The 20,982-nt window shown below is 40.9% G+C and overlaps 1 protein-coding gene and 1 long non-coding RNA gene across 16 annotated transcripts in view; one reads left to right on the forward strand and one right to left on the reverse strand.

The window, feature by feature from the left end:
• LRRFIP2 (LRR binding FLII interacting protein 2) overlaps positions 1 to 5,291 on the reverse strand; it is a 120,978-nt gene extending 115,687 nt beyond the window's left edge. For 3 of the 15 annotated variants that reach the window (XM_049715914.1, XM_049715911.1, XM_049715912.1), the window contains exon 1: positions 5,058 to 5,289. The gene's annotated coding sequence lies outside the window, so the exon portion shown is untranslated. Of the gene's footprint in view, positions 1 to 2,399; positions 2,557 to 5,057 lie in introns of all 15 variants that reach the window. The other 12 variants (XM_049715910.1, XM_049715908.1, XM_049715913.1 and 9 more) reach the window with 12 other exon arrangements.
• A 187-nt stretch (positions 5,292 to 5,478) lies between these two features.
• LOC125965605 (uncharacterized) lies at positions 5,479 to 10,529 on the forward strand. Its single transcript, XR_007479692.1, has 2 exons — positions 5,479 to 8,493; positions 10,368 to 10,529. It is a non-coding gene; the product is annotated as an uncharacterized LOC125965605 (long non-coding RNA).
• The last annotated feature ends 10,453 nt before the right edge of the window (positions 10,530 to 20,982 follow it).

The following is a 20,982-nucleotide window of genomic DNA, read 5'->3' on the forward strand; positions in this document are numbered from 1 at the left end:
TTTGGGAAGAAGCTGATTTCTCTGTATAAACTCAAAATAATTCTGTAAAACAGCCCATCATTCCCAGTGTCCTTTTGATCCCAGGGACAAGTGTGAAGGTCTCTGAATTGGACTACCATTTCAACTCGGGGCATGACCTCCCTGTGTGGGTAACAGTAATGTCTTTCCCCTGCTGTAAAACATTTGACTGATCCCCGCCAAACACTCTCAGAACCAGACATGACATCAATACTGGTACAATCCTGTGCTCCTCTTTGTGCACATTTTTCTAAAATGCTGGCCTCGTTAGTTCTCCTTAATCATGCTCATTCCCTAAAAAGGGAAGACCAAAAAAAACTGGATCCTAGGATACGCATGCTAAGCACATTTTCACCCCAAAACTTAGCCTTAATCTTCTGAAGGCAAATGTCCTTTATAAGCTCCCTCTTCTGTTGTTGCCACTTTTCCTAAACCGCAGGCCTTCCTGACTTGCAGTGGGGCCAGGAAAGATTGTGGTTATGTGGTGGGTTCTGTCAGACGAGCTTTGACAAGGCCTCAGAATAGACCCTGGGCACCAGCCAGCGAAACTGCCACTCACAAGTTCCAACTTCATCCTCATATGTTGGTCCCTCAGCACTTTTTTTTTCCACTAGTCTCTCTCATTTTAAAAGGGCAAAGATTCCTGAACCTCCTCCCGGTCATGAGTGAGCTGTATAACATTGAAATTAAAAATGTAAACCTCCCTTATTCTGTTCACAAACACTTTGAAGAATAAAGATTAAATCTGTACCTACCTTTTGCCTTGAGAAATTAATCCATCAATAGCACTTTGGTTTGCAAAAGGATTTTGGATGTCAAACCCCACAGAGGTTTATTTTATTAGGAATAGACTAGGCTATGGAAGATACAGGAAGAGAGAAGGTAGGCCATTTATTTCCCATGTGGCTAATAATATGGTAGCAGACTTCTTCAGGGCAAGAAGTAAAACTATATACAATGTTTTTAATTGATATTGGTCATCAAATCCTAAAACAATCAAGCTACTACAAAAGGCACTCATTTAACTAGTATTACCAAATATAAATGAAGTAGTTCGTCTGTAATAGCACAGTCTTCAAGGTACAGTACTTTTACCTTTACCTGTATAAATAAAATTACCCAGCTGTCACTCTAAAATGTTGAAAATTACCTTATAAAATACATTTACAGTATATTTTTAAGTTGTGAGGATAAAGAATACAAAGCAATTAAGCACTCTTTTCTCCTACAAGGTTAAGAAAAAGGTAACTTCTATTATAAAATAAATCCCAATATAAGCTTGAAATAAATTTTTAAAATTTCACAATTTAATTCCCAAACTTACATTCACACTTTCAGAAGTAAATTCCATATACACACTTACGCACTAGAGCAAAGACTTACATATGAGTTGTTCCTTACAGCAGTGTTAGTGGAAAGCTAAAAACAACCTAAATGTCTGTCAATAGGGAATGTTAAAATAAGTTATGGAAAATAAACAAGCTATGGTTCATCTACACTAGGCAGGACATCCATTCTTTTTAAAAATTAGATGGACATATGTGCTAATATACAATGATCTCTAAGACATATCAAAGGTAAGAATGAAAGGTATAGGACATTCCTCCTAAACATAGGTGATTATATATGCAAGAGAAAATTTGGAGAGAGATACACAGGAAACCATTAAGAGTGGTTGCTTGGATTATGTAGTCAGCGTAGGGGGTGGGGGAAGAAGGTTAGAAGTTTATTGTGGAAAGAAAACTTCCTTTTCACCATATAACATTTTCTTTTTAAATGTTTAGCAATTTTAAAAAGTCCCACAAACATCTGAACCCATGAAGTGAGCACTCCCCTTCTATGGACGCCATTTCTTCCCTCTTCTTTTTTTTAAAAAATAAATTAATTAATTAATTAATTTATGGCTTCATTGGGTTTGCGCATGGCCTTAGTTGCTCTGCAGCATGTGGGATCTTCCCGGACCAGGGATCGAACCCATGTCCCCTGCACTGGCAGGCAGATTCTTAACCACTGCACCACCAAGGAAGTCCCTTCCCTCTTCTTAACCACCTGTATTCTTATCTACTGCTCTCCCCACCACTAGACCAAAACAGAAGCATACATATGGAGCAAATCTCAGAGCTTCTACAAGAAACAGAATTCTCTCTCCATTCCCCAACCAAAATAAAGATATAATAGAATAAATGAAAAAGTATTAGCATATAATAAACCCAGTTTTTAGCCCAGTGTTTGATTCCTTTTAAGTGTGGCTTAATTTATTGTAGGCCAAAAAGTTTTTAAAGTGAAAGCACAATGTGCAACACACAAAAAATCATTTCTAATGGTATCCTATCTATTACCTTAAAGGAAAGAATGGAGAAAAAGCCAGTTATTTTACTCACAGGGTAAACTTTGCTCAATTCCTTCCTTCTGAAGTTTTAAAAGTTGAGTTTTGAATGATGGTCATAAAGTCTTTATTTGCAAACTGGATAAGGTGGTACAGTTTTCCTGTTAAAGGACCATCTCTCCGTTCAGATTCTCCAGAGAGAAAGCAACCACCTAAAAGGAAAAGGCTATGAAATGGTCTCTATGTAGGTGCAATGGAAAGTGCTTCTATGCTGAGGACAGAAGAACTGTATTTCCTCTAAAATGATCCTCATCGACATTCCCAACATGCTATAGGGAGTTTTTTTAAATATATATATTATCATCAATTCTGTTCCTCTTCCAACTAGGAGCAGGGTAAACAATTCACAAACAGCTTTGCAAGAAACTGCTCCCTCTCTCTCATTTCTAGTAAAGATCAGTTTTTGGTTTTGTTTTGAGAGAAAAAGACTCTACTTTGCCAAATATATTCCCCGTATCACTTTTTTCCTTCATTGTGGAGATGCTTAAATCCTGACCTAAGAAGGCTTCTCTTGCATATCTACCTATCAGGACTGTCAGTTCAGGCGGTTTCCACAAGGGATTTTCCAAAAGGGAATAGCTGTTCACTGGAAACTGAAACTCTTAAGTCCACTATTAGCTGGACACAAATCAAAAGCAACATCAGGGAACGCTCTGAATATAAGAATGGATATCCAAGGAAATAAGATGCGGAAATTTAGTCAAAGAATTAAAGGAATTTAGTAAGCAAGACCAACAGGGTAAACTTACCATTACTTTACAACTGATAACTAACTAATGTTCCTTATAAATCAAAATCAAGGTAAAATAAGCTGACTTCCAAAAAGAAGAAAAAGAAAAGAAGGCTAAGAGTATCAAGAACGCTGTGATTCAGTCATTTTGCTTAGCAACACGTTAAAAGCCAAAATGATCAAATTACATTTCTGCAATAAAAAGTTATTTCTAGTTTAAAATGAATTCATTCCAATAATGAATCACCACTTCAATACACACTTTCTTCTCCATCAGAACTTAAATATGAGCTCAGTATAGTCTCATTGCACATCTTTAAGGGCAGATTCCCCCAAATGGGTAAGGCCTTTCACTCAAGACTCTTCTGTGTACCGCAGGTTCTTTCAGTGAAGTTTTTCCTGCCTTAAAGATGTAGCTCTCCTTTTCACCGATATTTATTTTGTTTCTGGACACTTACCTTCCTTTATTTATCTTCCCACATTTGGCAAAAAAAGAAAGTGGGTAAAATCACAACAATCCACTTAGGAACTAACAAACTATTCTAAATCCAAAGCTTCTGCAAAAGTTCACTTTTTATTTCCTTACCATACTTCATGACAATAAATATGCAGCAACAAACCTAACAAAGCATCAATACAACACTTCCTATGAGCAAGGGCATCTAATTAAACAGGCAGTAACAAACCTCTAGCTTTCCTCTATTCCAAGTTTAATATGCATATCAATGATTCACAAAGGGAGTGACCTAACTTCCTAAATGAATCACACTTTCCGAAATTCTTAGTCTACATGAGTATAATACTGGGTCATCATCTCTACATGTGTTAAACAGAGCATGATGTTTGTTAAACGGTTAATTCTGCAAGACCTTCAAACCACAGCAAACGCCAAGTCCCTGCCAACTAACCCTTACCTGCAACACTTTGCCTTTTCCAACAATTGCACCTCTTCATACAGAAGCATCCCCCAAATAAACATTTTACCTTGAAACAATGTTATTTTAAACACTAATTAAGAACTGATCCATCCACACCCTGCTCTCCATCTCTGTGGTTCCATTACTGTATCCACATTCTCTTCCCATTGTGATGCCATAAAAAAGTAACGGGCACTGTTATCCTTACATATTATCTTTTAATCAATGAACCTACGCTGCAGCTTTTCTTTTTAGGGCAGAAATGCTGAGTCATTAAGTGGAAACTCAAAGAAAATACGCTACAAAGAGTTACAGTTTAGGATGCAACATTTCCCTGGCCAGGTCTCCGCAGCCTTATATTTGTATCTCCCACGGTGGAAAAAGTAGAGCAAACACTTGCACTTTTCCGTCCCCTCGAAGAAAGAAAAAGACACGGGTTTCCTTAGGTCCTCCGGCTTCCTGCGGGATATCCACGAGCACGAGAAGCAGGCCTGGCTGGAGCTATATAGCTTAACAATCTGGGTGTGAATAACACCTCGCATTAGTCAAGCATTAACCCTGACACTCCTAACAAGCGCCTGTTATGCCCGCGCTTCAGCTCGGGTCAAGGAGGAAGAAAACAAATCCCACAAAAGCGCTACGCCCTCCACCGGCCTGACACCCTTCCCCGGGGTGGCCGGACGGGTACACAACCGAGGGAGTGCCGCGTCCGGGGTGCAGGAGAAGGAGCCCCGAGCACTCGAAGCGGAGAGACAGCGGCCCGAGTTCATTTCTCCCACAATGGGAGTAACGCCGTCCTCGCTCGCGGACCGAGGCTGCGCGTTCGAGACCCGGCGTGAAGCCCGAGGACGCCGCAGGCAGGGGGCAACCTCGACCCCGGGGTCCGCCTGGGGGCCCGGCCCCTAGCAGGAGTCCGCGGCGGCGCGGACCTCGCCAGGCTGCAGAGGCCGGGAAGGTGGCCCCGCTCCCCGCTCCCCTCCAGGCCGGCGGGAGGAGCGGCCCTTACCTGTCTCCGGGCGCGGGCTATGGCTGCGACGCCGCCCGGGAAGGGCCGGAGCGCAGCTCGCCGGCCGGGAGCTCGCCGGGGCGAAGGGCGAGGGACGCGGGGGACGGACTGAGTCCTGGGTCCCCGGCCAGGCGGGCCGGGCTGGATGCGGCGGCTCCCGGCGCGGCAGCCGGTCGGTCAGTCACGCCGATGTCCCTAGGCGCCGCGGCTGAGACAGCGGCAACCGGCCCCCAGGAGGAGCCGCAGCCCGAGCGGCGGGCGGCGGAGGCGGAGGAGGGGCGGAGCCACAGTGTCTACGACCCGCTCACCCGGAAGCAGTTGTGGTCGCGGTAGCGCGCGCTGCGGGACGGGCTTTTCCCCCAGCCACCGGCTGCGCACCGCTTGTGGGGAAGAGGTTTGGGACCGCGGGTAAGGTGGAGGCCCGGGTGGCCTCCCGAGGTGGCTCCTCCGGGCCCGCGGGGCCCACCCAACCCCTCCGACCCAGGACCGGGTCCGGGAATGTGAATTGATGCGCGTGCCCGTTCGAGGCAGCCCCGGCCCTGGTTACCTCCAAACTGGCCGGCCTAGTGGGCTTGGGTGAGTGGGCCCGGGTGGCAGTTCTAACGGTAGGAACGAAGGTGGGTGGGTGTGGTCGAAATGCTGAAAGCCTTATTTCCAAAATGAATGATTTTGAAATGATTTCCGTAGAAGAATGCTGGGGGCGAGGGGGGAAGAATATAGAGTCCGTTAAATATCTGATGGACACGGACCTGTCCTTCATTCCGGAAGTATCTCTCGAGATCCACCAGGTTCAAGGCCCTGGAGAAAGACCGGGTCCTGCGCTTTGGGAAGCTCATCTTCTAGTAGGGTAGACGGATTTAAGCAAACAAGGCAATGACAGATTGCGATGCGGCTCCGCAGGAAATACACAAAGGTGATGAGAGATTTTGTGGGCGAGACCTCTGGCAGGATGGGATAGTTGGAGAAGACCTCTAGAGGGAAGTGGTAGTTGAGCAACCTCCTGGGAAGAAGGCACGAAATACACTTCGACACCACTTTACATCCAGGGACTGTAGGTTCCAGAACCCCCTGAATAAGCCCACAATTCCATGTTAAGAACCTGGCTCTAATGCCTTCCAAGGGCTGTTTCTCTGCTGCCCACCCCTGCGATTTCAGAAGGCTTGCTCTCCCTTTAGAGTTCATGAGGGCTGGAGTATGGCACTGCGAGGGAGGCATGAATTAGGGAACTTTGGTGTCTAGGCAGTGAGACTTCAACAGGTGGCTTCACCACAGGAGAATTATCATACCATCAGCCTTGAAAGACAAAATCTCTAACCTCGCACTTTTTCTTTCCATGTCACTATTTTTCTCAGACCTGTGAGCAAACACTGAAACTATGGTTTTCACCTGGGATCAATAGGGGCTTAATATTCCCAAAAGATCATACTATGTTATGATCTGAATAAAAGGATTAATGACATATTTTTGCTAAATCAGTTAAAGATAAAATAAAAAGAGGACTTTCAAGAGAGAACCTATTCAGGTACCTGAATAATACCAATAAATCCAATAATGTTTATTAAATATTTAAGTTTATATAACTGCATAATTAATGGAAAGATTGGGTAATATTAGGATTAGATGCTCTTGCTTTTTAAAATTTTACTCCTTAGCCACTTGTTTTGGCTCATAGCAAACTAACAGAGAAAGAAAGGTTTTGCCATATCTTCTGGGAAAACTGGGAGGAAGCTCACACTTATTGACTACCTACTATTTGCACAGCATTGTACTAAGCTATTAAATATATTATCCCTTTCAGTACTAGGACCAGCCTTGAGATATGGAGATTATTATACCCATTTTAGTAACAAAGACACTGAGATTCAGAGCAATTATGACTTGCCTAAGGTAACAAAACTAGTAGCTGAGAGTCAGAATTTGAAACTCCAGTCTTTCTGGCCCTAATTCCCCTTTTACTTTATGCTATATTGCTGTACTTTAATATTTAAAAAGGAAATATAAATGAAGTGTACGGCCAAGCAAATTTCTATATTGCTCTTATAATTTTATTATAAGAGTATACTTTAAGGTAGAGTGGTATGAGGCAATTTTGGAACTTCTCTGTATTTTTACTTCTCCCACTATAGGATATTTGCCATCTGTTGCCAAAAAAACTATTCCACTTGTTTTAAAGTTCACAATGGGAACTTCCCTGGTGGTCCAGTGGCTAAGACTCCGCACTCCCAATGCAGGGGACCTGGGTTCGATCCCTGGTCAGGGAACTAGATCCCATATGCAGCAACTAAAGATCCTGCATGCCGCAACTAAGACCTGGCGCATCCAAATAAATAAATATTAAAAAGAAGTTCAGGGCTTCCCTGGTGGCGCAGTGGTTGAGAGTCCGCCTGCCGATGCAGGGGACACGGGTTCGTGCCCCGGTCCGGGAGGACCCCAAATGCCGCGGAGCGGCTGGGCCCGTGAGCCATGGCCGCTGAGCCTGCGTGTCCGGAGCCTGTGCTCCACAACGGGAGAGGCCACAACAGTGAGAGGCCCGCGTACCGAAAACAAAACAAAACAAAAGTTCATGATGGCATGTGTCTTTTAAAGGCTCCCAAGAATGTTATAAAGTATGACACTAACATTTTGTCATTGCAAGGGGATCCTGACTAAATGCATCACTCTGAACTGTTTCACAACAGTCTTTCCCTGCACATTCTTTCTGCCAAAAATATGGGTTCCCAAATCTTTATGGAATAATTCTGACATGTGAATGCCCCCAGGTCTGTGTGGGCTGTCCGCTCTAGGGACATATTAATAGATGAAGGAAAATTTTGAAAGTGTTTATATGGTTTTGAGCAATGAGGTGGTAGGATGTGTACATTTTTGTTCATTTCATATCAGATCCTTCACATTTTTCTTTGATGATGTCAAGAAATACAAATTTTCCTTTCTCAAGAGCAAACACTCATTTTTGTGGCTTTCACAAAATTGACTTTTGCAAACACAACACTATGTTTCACTCTACACACATCTCTGGAAAACATTAGTTCAAACATTAAAAATAGGATGCTACTTTTCAGAGCCCAGTATTTTTATTAGTAAAGTGTATATGTAGCATACTTTGAAAGAATTTTTAAAATTTTGGTTAACTCCTTACAAACCTATGGAAACCTAGCAAAGCAACAGTCTGTGACTGCTGACTATGTATATTTGCTTTAAGCTCTCTTTCCAAACATTATTTCTTATCTAGATTTCCTATTTTTTTCTTGCTTTCCTATTTTTGGGGGTGGGGAGGGGAATAACTATAGACTCACAAGAAGTTACAAAAATAGTACAGACAAGTCCTGTGTACTCTTTACCCAGTTTCCCCCATTGGCAGCATCTTACATAACCTATAATACATTATTAAAACTAAGAAACTGACATCTTGTTATCTTTAGACTTTTAGTTTCTTTTTGTGTTTCATCATATCAGAAAATTACCACTTTGCAACAATTCATTTCTGTTATATCTGGCGCTTCTCCCTTTCCTTAATTAGCAGACGACAATATCAATAAGCTTGCCACAATACTCGTCTGGAATTACAAGTTTACTAAAAAATTCTGTGGGTCAACACACTTAAAAGTGATTTATTTGTAAGATTTTTGTTTTTTCTGCTTATATTGTTCCATGTCTTCCTGCCCTAATAAACCTATAAATGTATACAACCTGCGTATGTCTGTGTTTTAATACATCCTCTGACCACTGAAATGTTCTCAAAGAGATTGCTATTAAAGTAAAAGAATGCAGGGCTTCCCTGGTGGCGCAGTGGTTGAGAGTCCGCTAGCCGATGCAGGGGACACGGGTTCGTGCCCCGGTCCAGGAAGATCCCACATGCCGTGGAGCGGCTGTGCCCGTTAGCCATGGCCGCTGAGCCTGCGCGTCCCGAGCCTGTGCTCCGCAACGGGAGGGGCCACAGCGGCGAGGGGCCCGCGTACCGCAAAAACAAACAAACAAACAAACAAAGAATGCAAAGGTCCTCATTTGACTGGGAAAAGAAAGAAGAAAGTTTGTAAACATCTAACTATCCGAATGAGAATGCTGTGGTCTGTTGGTTTGGAAGCCAGATCTCACTTATGGCTAATTCTAGCTCCATATGGATTCTCCTAGCCAGAGCAGCTCATCCTTTACTCCACCAGAGAGCAAACGAAGGAAAGAGAAGTGTAAGTTACTTTCTTCAGACTTAGTGATGAGGAAAGTTTGATGAGAAGGGAGAATTTGGAAATTCGTGTAGGTATCAGTTATGTATAAATGCCTAATCACAGATAATCAAGTGATGGCTCTTCTGCATTGTATATACATTGTAAATGAGTAATCAAACATTCTTCATATTACAGCTCATTTAGCAAACTTACTCATCTACTGTATACCAGGCCCCCAGTTAGGCACTAGTAACACAGGAACACAACAGGATCTTTTTTTTTTCCGGCACGCGGGCCTCTCACTGTTGTGGCCTTTCCCGTTGCGGAGCACGGGCTGCGGACGTGCAGGCTCAGCGGCCATGGCTCACAGGCCCAGCCGCTCCGTGGCATGTGGGATCTTCCTGGACCGGGGCACGAACCCGTGTCCCCTGCATCGGCAGGCGGACTCTCAACCACTGTGCCACCAGAAAAGCCCAACAGGATTTTTTTTTTTTCTGTACGCAGGCCTCTCACCGCTGCGGCCCCTCCCGCCGCGGAGCACAGGCTCCGGACGCACAGGCCCAGCAGCCACGGTCCACGGGCCCAGCCGCCCCGCGACATGCGGGACGCCCCCCCCCCCCCCGGGCCGGGGCACGAACCCGCGTCCCCTGCATCGGCAGGCAGACCCCCAACCACTGCACCACCAGGGAAGCCCAACAGGATCTATTTTTTAAGTATTAAGCTCTTACTATGTGTCAAGATACTTCCTAGATGCTAGGGATTCAAGGAGAAGTTAAAAAGCTGTGTTTCCTTCTCTCAGGAAACTTACTGTCTGGTAAGGGAGATAAACGATCACACAAAATTAACTTTATAATCCTAATAGGTATTACTAAGGGTAGGTATGTGGTGCATGAAGGTGAGGTAGGAGAGACAGGCTCCAGGCTGAGCAGCTGTAACTGGTCTCCTGCTGATGCTTTGAGATGGGAAACCAGCAGGAGCATTGGGCCCTGACTGGGTGCATTCTTGTGGATTTCCCGGCCCAGCACATGTGCAGAAGAGGCCCTCAGTCTAGGGGAAGGACAAAAGGAGGGAAAAGATGCCAGCTGGAGTCCATCTTGGCTGAGAGATGCGTGCGCACACCAGGACAAGCTATGGAGATGACTGGCCAGAGACAAGCTGGAAAACTGCCCCTAATAAGCAATCTAAGCTGCCCCTACTGGGGGCAACTCACTCTGAGCTCACTGCGTGTTCCACACATATTTTCTTTTTCACACATACTTTGTTCCTTCCACACGTACTTTGTTTCTAATAAATGCTTTTATCTTTTTCACAATCTTGGTCTCTTGGCTGAATTATTTCTTCAAAGAAAACACAAAGGTCCTTCTTCCAGCTTTTGACCACAGGAATCAAGGGCAGCAAAGTGGAACTCAACCTAATCAGAAGTATCAGAAATGACTTCTCCTAGCAAGAGATGCTCTGAGCCAAGATTTAAAACTGCTTCAGAGTGAACTCAGTGCAGAAGTTGGGGAAGAGAAAGGAAGAACATAAAGACCTCAGGATGGGACAAGCAGTCTCAGGGTCTATAAAGAAATGAGGGAGATAATGTGAGATGAGTCTAGAGAACCAAAGGCCCACCATGCAGGGCCTTACAGGCTTCCTAAGGATTCTTATCTTTGTTTTGAAAGCAATGCAAATGAATTGAAGAGGTTTTAGTAGGAATGACATGATCAGACTTTGTGGTTTTAAATGATCACTCTAGCTTCAGTGTAAAGAATTCATTCTTTAAATAAATGTGACCTGGGTGAGCACTATAGGCCAAGCACTGGTCTGCACACTGAGTACACAGTGGTGGACAAAATGCACAGACTCCCTGTCTTTGAGGATCTTACAGACAATACATAAATAGTACATAAGATGGTGGGAAGTGCTATCAAGAATATTGGAACCCAGGTAACAATAAGAGGGTAGGGTGCTGTTGCTATTTTATTAGCTTGAACTATATGAAAGTACTGATCTTTTTATATCTTTTTTCTTTTTAACCTCAGGATGATATTAAGTTTATATGGTACAGCCTGGTAGGATGACATTAGTGTTATACTGTTCAACCTAATATTTGGAAGAGTCAGAGAAGACCTAATGAGGTGATGCAAAGAAAGAGGCAAGCTGTGCAAATTTGTGGTGGGGAGAGCATCCCAAGCTAAGGGAAAGCAAGCGCAAAGGCCCTAAAGCGAGAATGTACTTACCACGTTTGAGGAGCAAAGAGGAGGCCAGTGTGGCTGAAGAGTAATGGACAAGAGGGAGGAATGGTAGTAGGGACCAGAGCGTGCTGGGTCTTGTAGACCACAGTAAGAAATTGGCTTTTCCTCTTTGAATGATGTAAGCTGTTGAGGAGTTTTGAGCAGAGAAGCTACACAATCTGTCATCTTGAAAAGGACTGCTCTGTTATTGGTATACAGAGGGATCACTGTAAAATTTTTCAACTTTGCTGTATCCTTTAAATTTTTCCTAATAAAATGAGAAGACTTTCCGCTGCTGGATTGTAAACAGACTTTAGTGGGGGGAAGGATGAGATCAGGAAGACCACTATTGCAATAATTCAGATAGTAGTGAAGATAGTAAGAAGTGGTTAGATTCCAAATATATTTTGAAGATAGAGCCAGTAAGCTTTGCTTATAGAATGGCTGCCAGATGTGAGAAAAAAGATAACACTTAACATTTAGACCTGAGCCACTGGAAGGATGGGGTTGTCATCTACTGAAATCTGAAAGGCAGTCTATTCAAACAGGTTTGGAGGAAAAGACTTTTTGGACAAGGTGAGTTTGTGATGCCTGTCTTAGATGCCATCTAAGTGGAGACATCAAATAGGCAATTGAATATACAAATCTAATTCACAGGAAACATCCAGGTAGGAAATACAAATGTATGAATCCACCTAAAGACTAAGATATAAAGATCAGTGCTTTGAGAATTAAATGGAGATACTCAGTTTAGCCTAAAGCCTGTCATGCTTTTTTCAGTCTTTTGCCCCTCACGCCCATATCACTTTGGATGAATAAGAGAGAGCCTTCTTGGGGAAAAGAAAAAAAAAAAAGGCTCAGCCCTCCTCCATATTAGCTTTATACTCAAACTTCACGTGATAGCAAGACAGTTCCCAACAACTTCAAAGTGTACCTCCACCCCAGTCCAAGTCCAGCAAGAAAGAGATCCTTCCCAGTAGTCCTGGATTCACTAATTGAACCAACCTGGTTAACTGCCCATCCCTTAACAAATTACTGAGCTAGGAAAATTCTGTGCTGTGATTGGCCAAATATGAGTCATATGCTTCACCTCTGGTTCACCCAAAGAGCATGGAATATAGAAGAGGAGTGGTTCCCTGGGGAAAAAAATGGATTGCTGTCACCAAAACAAGGAACTGGATAGTGATGTCAAAAAACAATGCATTCTACACCTGGTAACTCGAAAGGCCTAAACATTGTTCCTTCCTTAAGCTTTTAAAAGAAGTCAGTAATGCCATGCACTCATGTTGAATCTTTTCCGATTCTGTATGCAATACTTTATTTCCCCATGAATCACTAGGCTGTCATATATTCACTTGTTATTGCTGAGTGAACCTCACCAAAAGTAAATGCAGGAACCTCAAAGTTAACCAGCTGGAAGGGTCAATATTTCAGCACAACACTTTCCAGGATACTCCCACCTACGTATTGCAGGTAGTTTCTTGTCCTACAATTATTTCCTATTGTCAGTCTGCCTGAAACATATTTTTTTGCCCTCAACAGCCTGCAGGCAGGGCGGCTGCTAGCTAAGGTGCCTGGAAAACCACTGCAGAAGCAAGTGACAATGAATCAGCCTAAATTCATCTTCTAGAAGGACATTTACATAGTGTAGAATCTTGAAAGCAAAATGTATCTACAGATATGTCTTTTCAGCTTCTTTTCAGGTTCACCGTTTCCATTCCTTTCTATACTAACAGGTTACTTTCCCCACAAGATGTCTGACCTAATTTATGTGGCATTTTTAACATTTTAGTTTAAATTTTGCTGCAGTAAATGGATAACTTTGCTATAAAGAGAATGTTGACTCTATCTATTTGTCTGGAATTTGGGGTGGCTCCTCTACTTTGCTGCTTCCCTGGACACCAAACATAACATTCTCTGTCCTAGGACCTGCTTCAAGTTGGTCATGAGACTGGCCGAAAATCAAACCAAATCTAAATGAATGGTTGTTGAAGTTAATCTCACATCCTGGAGCTGTGTGTGCCACGGAATAGCCTGCTTTTATTAACAAGCACAATTCTGATCAGAATCACTGCTCTGTGGTCCTGTTCATCAGAATTTCATGTTTAGAAATTGGATTTGGGTCTGGTTACTTTTAAATTTATTTATTTAATTTATTTATTTTTGACTGCGTTGGGTCTTCGTTCTGTGTGCAGGCTTTCTCTGGTTGTGGTGAGCGGGGGCTACTCTTCGTTGCGGTGCGCGGGCTTCTCATTGCAGTGACTTCTCTTGTTGCGGAGCACGGGCTCTAGGTGCATGGGCTTCAGTAGTTGTAGCACATGGGCTCAGGAGTTGTGGCTTGCGGGCTCTAGAGTGCAGGCTCAATAGTTGTGGCGCACGGGCTTAGTTGCTCCGCGGCATGTGGGATCTTCCCGGACCAGGGCTCGAACCCGTGTCCCTGCCAATCCCCTGCATTGGCAGGCGATTCTTAACCACTGCGCCACCAGGGAAGCCCAGGTCTGGTTACTTTTAAATTTTCTATTGCAGGAAAAGGTAACATAGGATAGTGTTAAGCATGTATTTAAATGTTAAAAGTAGGTTACTGAACAACATGTTCTGGATGATTCCATTATTCTTAATATTATACATAGAGAATTACAGGATGAGATACCCAAATGTTAACCTTAAGAAATGAAATTATCAGTGATTTGACTTGATTGTTTACTTTTCAAAATATTCCTAGATGAAATGTACTACATCTGTCTCAAATAAATTAATTTTTAAAGATTTTTTCTTGATGTGGACCATTTTTAAAGTCTTTATTGAGTTTGTTACAATATTGCTCCTGTTTTATGTTTTTTTTGTTTTTTTGGCCCAGAGGCACGTGGGATCTTAGCTCCCTGACCAGGGATCAAACCCGCACCCCCTGCATTGGAAGGTAAAGTCTTAACTACTGGACCGCCAGGGAAGTCCCAGATAAATTAATTTTTAAAGAAAAGAGTTTATAATACCAATACCCCAGAGTCAAAAATATGCAACAGATACAACTGAAAAATAGATCTAATTATGATTCTCACTGCTCAAAACCATTGTAGATTTTTCTCTTGCTTGGCATACATCATTTATTCTTTCATTTAAAACAAAAAAGCATGTCCTGGATGCTTGGGAGTAAATGAACAATACAAGTGCGGCTCCTGCCCTCCTAGAACTAACTAACTAACTAACTAACTGACTGTCTAGTGGAGATATAATGAGTAAGCTGACAGCAAACCCAGTGTGTCATATTCAATAGCAGTTTCATGCACTCCCCACCAAAATACCCAACCCTCCTTTTACAGAATAAATTCTGGCCTTGGCACATCAGCTGACAAGCATGTTGAACTCTCCCATGGTGCCACTCACTGCTGGTCCATGCTTCAGTCTGAGCCTCATCCCCATTGCTGTCCGCACGCTAGTTTTCAATTATTAGAGCAACGTTCAATTATTTGAGTATTCACACACATAGATAACAAACTTGTGGTTACCAAAGGGAAAGGAGGGATAAATTAGGAGGCTGGGATTAACATATACACACTACTATGTATAAAATCGGTAACCAACAAGGACCTAGTGTATAGCACAGGGAACTATACTCAATATTTTGTATTAACCTATAAGGGAAAAGAATCTGAAAAAGAATATATATATATATAACTGAATCACTGTGCTGAAACTAATACAACATAGTAAATCAACTATACATCAATTAAAAAAAAAGAAAAAATTATTCGAGTATTTACTTGCTCTTATTTTATAAAAATGAAAGCACAAATACTAGTTATAGGAAATGTAGATCTTGTAAGTGTAGTGTGAATGATGTAAAGATGAAATCCTTAAGTGTGCCAGAAGCAGTGAGTGTCTAGCCTCAACCAGACGATGAGACATTCATGAAATGAAGGCCTGTAGACAGTGAAGGAAAGAAGAAAATCAGAGACCAAGCAGAATCTTGGAAATATTCATTGTTCAATGTCATAGCTAAAAGTTTAGCTATGTTTAGAGATTTCGATCTTACGTTTTAGCTCTGTAGGAAAGGATTCCTCCTAAACCAAGGAAGTTTATTGTTTGATTGTTAGATACATTTGCAGGTGTGCTTTACATTTGAAAGTTGGGAACTGCCTTTGGTGGTTCACCATTGCCTACAGAACTTTTCTAAATCATTTATCACATCAGTGATGTTAACATCCACAAGTTTATAGTGATATTAAGAAAAGAAAGAACTTACAAGTTACCTATAAGTTGTTACAGTAAGTTGCTAAATTATACATTAATGGTAATCGGTAAATAAAACATTTATTCTGCCTTTCTTGTACAAATTGTATTTTAGGGTAGCCAAAGAGTTGTTAAGGAAAAGTCCTTTTGTATGAAATATTTCCAACTAATAAATGTAAAAGGAATGATTTGAAAACTCATCATTTCGGAGACTCAAAAAAAAATATCAGATTTAAATGACAATCATCGATGGCTGCTAAACCCATTAAGTGAAAGATTGATGGATAGAGTTATATGGATGGATTGGGCTTATAACACCTGGACCCACTGATCAATTGTAACATCACTAAGAGTTGAACAACCATACACCTACACGTCCTAAGGTGGTGCAATCGAAAATATACTGAATCACCTATGAGGTATTTTTGCCACTCCCCAAAATATTTTGAGTTTGAATCCAGTCAAGCCTGTAAATGTAACTTTCAATTTATGGAGAGAAGGGAGAATGAACAATATAGGAAAGTGTCAAACAACACCAAGAAGATGCAATCAGTTAACCCCAGAATGTGGAAAGTTCTACTGGGCAAATGAGAGGATTTCTTCAACAAAGAAATTGCCTTAATAAATTAAAAGAGATTTAAGACACCTAACAACCAAATACAGTATGTGGATCCTGATTTGACCAATCAATTATAAACAGACGTTTTTGAGACAATGGGGAAATTTGACCAAAGACTGGATATTAGATGATATTAAGGAATTATTATTAATTTAAAGGTTAATAATTTTGTCAGTGTCATAATGATATTGTGTCACAGCATACAGTGGTTATGTTTTTGAAAACAGTCTTTTGTCTATTATAGACATATAATGAATAATTTAAGGGTGAAATTCTATGATCTCCAGGACTGCCATTAAGATACTCTAGAGGGAAGGGGGGAAATGGCAGGACAGATGAAACAAGATCAGGCGAGGGTTGATAGGTGTTAAAGCTGAGTGATGCGCATATGCTGGAGATGGGATATAATACTATATTCTCTATTTTATGTGTGTGTTTTAAATTTGCCATAATAGGAAGTCAAAATTTAAATCAATACATACATACATACATACATATATAAAGGCTTTAGGGCAGCTTACTTCTGCACCTGACTTGTTACCTGGGGAAGAGACTGAGTGAATGAATCCAAAAAACTATAATATTGGGATCCCTGAGCCAGTTAGTATGGGTGCACTTGTCTAAATGTATAATCCTGAGGAAAGGAGCATCTTCCTTTCTTTTTTGTGGAACCCCTGAGGGGAAATGCACCAGTAACGGCCACAGTGAGGACAAGAAGCTCAATCCAAATCATTTCTTTTGGACGGCCTGTGTATCCACAGGTGATCAAAGGAGTGGTAGCTGAAGCCCTCCCTGACACCTGGGGCTGGGGTCTGAGTTGTGGTGTGATTATCTTAGACTGGGGCATACGTAAGAGGTATAAGGACAGTGTACTCAAATCCTGTGGGCAGCAGTGGATGTTGACAAGATCATTGCTTTCCAAGGGCATAGCTATGGAATGTTCCAGAGCCAGCAGTGACGCCAGGCTCGCAGCTGCTACAGCACTAGGGTAACAACTTCCAGAGCAATCAGCCCTGGTTGTGATGGCTGTGATTCCTAGACACAGGGGAAGGAGTGGAGTGAGAAGGAGAGAAGGGGGGGTCTGGGTTTCCTAACTGATCTAGACGTATGGGGCTTGCATTGACAAACCAGAGACATCCCTATGGTGAGACACTGTGCATTTGTCAGCTGGTGAAGCAGGATTTACTCATTACCCAGTTCTCGAATTGCATGATTCTATCATTGTATTACATGGAAATGACTCTGACCATGATTTGGTGGCGTGACCAGAGTGCTCCTCCCACTTCCTTGTCTCTTGCATAATCTTGGGCAGGTCGCCCTTCTTTAAATTAGGATAATAATACCTTGCCTTTCTACCTCCAGGGCTGTTGTGAGGATCTTAAGAGATAATATATGGAAGTATAATTTTTGTGAACTATAAAATGCTATTCAAATATGTAATTTGATATAAAGGTCAAATATCATTCTGACCTTAAATGACTAGCTGATTTATATCTTTTTTTTTTTTTTTTTTCGGTACGCGGACCTCTCACTGCTGTGGCCTCTCCCGTTGCAGAGCACAGCCTCTGGACGCGCAGGCTCAGCGGCCATGGCTCACGGGCCCAGCCGCTCCCGTGGCATGTGGGATCTTCCCAGACCAGGGCATGAACCCGTGTCCCCTGCATCAGCAGGCAGACTCTCAACCACTGCGCCACCAGGGAAACCCCTAGCTGATTTATATCTTAAAGCTTATTTCTTTGATTCTATGCTAGTAATAAATATTTAATTAGTACATTATAAAACTAGATAGTCAAGAAACAACTACAGAGAAATTTAGTGTATAGTATGATCTTTCTGCATTCTCCTATGTTACATAGGAATTCCTGGAAATAAGAAAATCTTGCCCAGTTAATATTTTATAGTTATATCCTTGAATACATGCCCATCAATTTAGGAGACAAATAAGTTGCTACATATTCCATAAATCATGCTTATTATTTTATAATCTCAATTTCATAAATCAATATTTCTTCTATTCAATAATATATAATCAACTGGGGAACAAGAACAGGGTTGGCAAACTATGGCCCATGGCATAAATCTGGCCACCACCTATTTTTGTATGGCCTGCAAACTAAGAACTGTTTTGACATTTTGAAATTTAAAAAAAAAAAAATTCAAACAAGAATATTTTATGACACATGAAAATTACATGAAATTCAAATTTCAGTGTCCATTTATTTATTGGAACACAGCCACACCCATTCATTTACCTACTGTCTATGGCTACAATGGCAGTTGAGGAGCTGTGAGAGGGACCACATACATGGTCCACAAAGCCTAAAATATTTACTATCTGGCTCTTTACAGAAAAGTTTGCCTATTGCCAGAATAGAAGGTTCAAAGGGACAGAAATTTAAAAATTTTGTTATTTTTTTATCTCAGGATAAATAAACCTGGGATATATGGACTCAAATTATGTATATGCAACAAAAGAAACCCACAGTTATGGTTTTAATATACAATGACTGGTTTTGAGTCAATTAAGAAAAAGTTATATAATAAGTAAAATATAAATAAATGGAATGCAATTAAATCCTTAAAAATATGTTCTCATTTTGCTCAATGTTGGTAGCAAAGTAAAGAGAATTGGGAGTAGTATATTTATTCTCTAACATACAATAGAAACCGACTTTAGTAAGGGAAAGAGGAAGTTCGTTGGAAAGAGGATTCTTGAGCAGTTCCAAAATTGAGGGAAGAGCTAGAGATCATGACCTTTGGAAGGACAGCAGACTGGTAAGCTCCAGGTCACCAGCAGCAAGAGACCCTGGATCTACTCTCAGGGCATTTCCACAAGACTTCAGGAGGCTTCTATTTGAATTTTTGGGAGAAATAAATTGATGGGCCCAGTTTATGGCCCTGGAGCCCAGGGAATGGAGCGATGTGTGTGGGAACTCACTGGAATTCCATGGTTGGAATGAAGAAGGAAGAAAGAGGAGGTAAGAAGGAGGATGGGATGCCAGGCAAACAAAAACCAGCAGATGTGCTCACAGGGAGCTTCTCAGGAAACACAGGCTTTAATCCCAACTTCAGCACCAAATGGGTAAATGTGAATAAGTCATCTCATTGGGGGTCAGTTAGGGGTATTTCCATTTCATGTTAGTATAAAAGGAGGGGCATAATTAGGCCTACCTGCCATAAAACTCTTCCTTGGCCACAGTACCTAAAATTCTCACCCTCAGGACAAATTTTTTTAAGTTAAAGAACAATAACTTTTAGAGGATCAAATTAAAATATAATTGTGTAACCACTATCACCACTTCTATTCAACATTGCACTAAACTTTTCAGCCAGCACAGTAAGATAAGAAAGTGAAATAATAGGCATAAAGGTTGTAAAGAAAAAAGTTACCATTTTTTTACAGGTGTGATTATATACATATACTATTCAAAAAATCTATTAAATATTACAATTAATAGTGAATTCAGCAAAGTCACTGGATGAGGGTCAATATAAATTTCATCTTATTTCTGTATCAGCAACTCAATAACAACAAAAATAAAATGAAATTAAAAAAAGGTACTATTTACAATAGCATCAAAAAACATTAAATATGTAGGACAAAATATAACAAAAGATGTGAGCCAATTTCCTCAAATTGGCTATAAGTTAATGCAATCCCAACGAAAATCCCAGAAGACTTTTTATTTTGGTGGAAATTGATAAGCTGACTCTAAAATTTATAAAGAAATGCAAAAGGTGAAGAATAGCTGAGGCAATTTTGAAGAAGAAAAACAAAGCTGGAGCATCTAGGTCACCAGATATCACATCTACTAGGATGGCCAACTGTCCTACTTTGCCAGGGACTGAGGAGTTTTCTGAGATGCAATACTTTCAGTTTTAAAACCTAGAAAGTTAAATATATCAAATCACTATGTGGTACATCTTAAACTAATGCAATGTTATATGTCAGTTATATCTCAATAAAAATGTTGGGTGGGGACCAAAACGTACTGGGAAAACCAAGACACGTCAGTCACCCTAGGACTTAGTATAGAGCTATAGTTATTAACATGGTGTGATATTGGCTCAAGTATAAACATATAAACCAATGAAAGAGAAGAGAGAGACCAGAAATAGATTCATACATATTTTATCATCGGCTTTTGACATATGGCCCAACAGTAGTCCATTTGGGAAAGGATGGTCTTTTCCGTAAATAGTGCTGAATAACTGGCTATCCATAGGGAGAAAAAAACACCTCAATTTCTAACTCATAACACAAAAAATAAATTCCAGATGAATTATGTTTCTAAATTTAAAAGATAAAATAATAAAGCTTTTAGGAAAAAAATAGGAGAATATCTATTCGACCATGATATGGATAAAGATTTCCTAAGTAAGACACAGAAAATGCTAAATATAAAGGAAAAAAATTGATAAATTGAACTAGATTAAATTTAAGTGTTCGTACTCATTAAAAAATATCTTTATGAAAATGAACTGCAAGCAAGCCATAGAGTGGGAGAAGATATATGTGATTTATATATATAATTCATCAAACCTATGTAATATATAATTATATAAATACAAAAATATATTCGTATTATTTTATTAATATTTATTTAAATAAATATATTTAATATAAATATGTTGTTTATATTAAATGTAAAATTATAATATATAACAAATATATTTTTGTATATAAATCACATGTATCTCCT

The sequence above is a fragment of the Orcinus orca genome, chromosome 10 (genome assembly GCF_937001465.1).
Source record: "Orcinus orca chromosome 10, mOrcOrc1.1, whole genome shotgun sequence".
Taxonomy (NCBI): domain Eukaryota; kingdom Metazoa; phylum Chordata; class Mammalia; order Artiodactyla; family Delphinidae; genus Orcinus; species Orcinus orca.